Source organism: Sinocyclocheilus anshuiensis, unplaced genomic scaffold (assembly GCF_001515605.1).
Source record: "Sinocyclocheilus anshuiensis isolate Anshui unplaced genomic scaffold, SAMN03320099.WGS_v1.1 scaffold507, whole genome shotgun sequence".
Taxonomy (NCBI): Eukaryota; Metazoa; Chordata; class Actinopteri; order Cypriniformes; family Cyprinidae; genus Sinocyclocheilus; species Sinocyclocheilus anshuiensis.
In genome coordinates, this window is record NW_015551034.1 from 540,344 (window position 1) to 542,072 (window position 1,729).

Consider the following 1,729-nt stretch of genomic DNA (forward strand, 5'->3'; position numbering starts at 1 on the left):
TAACTTTTATAAAGAATATCTCTTTGGATTTGAGACTTTAGTCTTTGCAACTTTACAGATCTTCTTTATGCACCAATAGCTTGGAACACTCCAAAGAGAAAGGAAAACTTGAAATCGCATCATATGACCCCTTTAAAATACAAATCTTTGTAATCCCAGGCTATATAATTCGAATTTTGATAATATTTAAGTACAAAATTCTAATTTAGTTTTTCAGCCATTTTGACAGCCCTACTTCATTGTATTTAATGGACCTTTTTCACATTTCCGGGTTTCTCAGCAGCGGAAGTCGTCATAGTTGGGTAAACTTCAAGAGCAGTGAATGGGAGAGTACCACAAATATATTTTTTGCATTCCCATTTGCTCAAAAAAAAACTCCACGATAGTGTTTTCATGACTTTCAATAAAAGGAAAAAAATTTAGAGAGACTGCTAACGGCTGTCAGAAGAGAGAAAGATGTCAAATTTACCGTCCTTCCCATAGACACTGCATTAGAAACACCCTCGCATTAGCGTTAACTGTTTTTTGTTTTGTAATTTCATGCAAAGGTGATATAATACAAAGAATAGTGTTATAAATATACATACATTTAAAAAAAAATACAAATATGAAAAACTTTCGAGGATTTACAATGCTGATGACTGTTAAACGCGTCATCACAGTCTTGTGAAAAGGGTTCATTATGCATTCATGAACCAGTGATTAAAAAAAAAAAAATCTTAAAGCATATAGCTTGCACTGTGACAAAAGACAAAAGGAAGGTTGCCTTTTGTATTTGCTTTATTCAAAATGTCCTCTTTGTACACACAGCAACACAGTACACAGTACTCCCAAACCTCTATTTGTACCAGGAGTCTGTAAAGGTGCTGATAATAACTTAAAAATTAACACTCCAAAGATGTATCCCTATACAAAAACACAAATAGAAAGAAGGCACAATGTATGTTCTCTCATTACACCAGGGTTCTACCCATAAATTATACAGATACATTCATTTACCTAGATTACGTCGTCCTATAAGGGCAAATGCACACGTGCTACACGTATGATTACATAAGAGGTCCAGACATCTACATGTGCCTCTAGCTCTGCAGAACGACACAATCCTACAGTAACCTGAACATTCAAATAGACACTTTAAATATTTATAGCTGCAGAGGCAGGTGCGGGTCCTAAATGCGCACATACAATTACAGTCAAGGAGACGCTTTGGGTTTGCTCACAGGTTTAAATTGTACAGACCGAGCTTAGTGTGAACATTTTAAACCTGGAAATAGAAACAGTATTAGAAATTCTAATACTGCATCCTACAGAGAAAACATATCATGATGTTCATATATCTTCTATTGTTAATATAGAACAGCTTGAATTCTGTTTGTATATGAATGTATAGTAAATAGTGGTTAGATAAAAACTAATGCTAACCTCCATTCATACCGACTCAAAACACAATGTTTATTCATTAAGTCACAGGCCAGCAGTGAAAAAATAAATAAATATACAATAAAATAAAATAAAATAAAATAATTAGTCATAATTGGCTAGTGGATCTCCCATATATAAACAGGATAAGAACCATTAACGTCACCACAGTAAGACACAGAAAACAGTCCAAATATAACACATTTTCTCAACAACTAACAGCATTGGCTTTGGTTTATAGAAAGGCAGATGAGATTTATAATATATTATAGATTTAGCATATATATATATATATATATATATATAT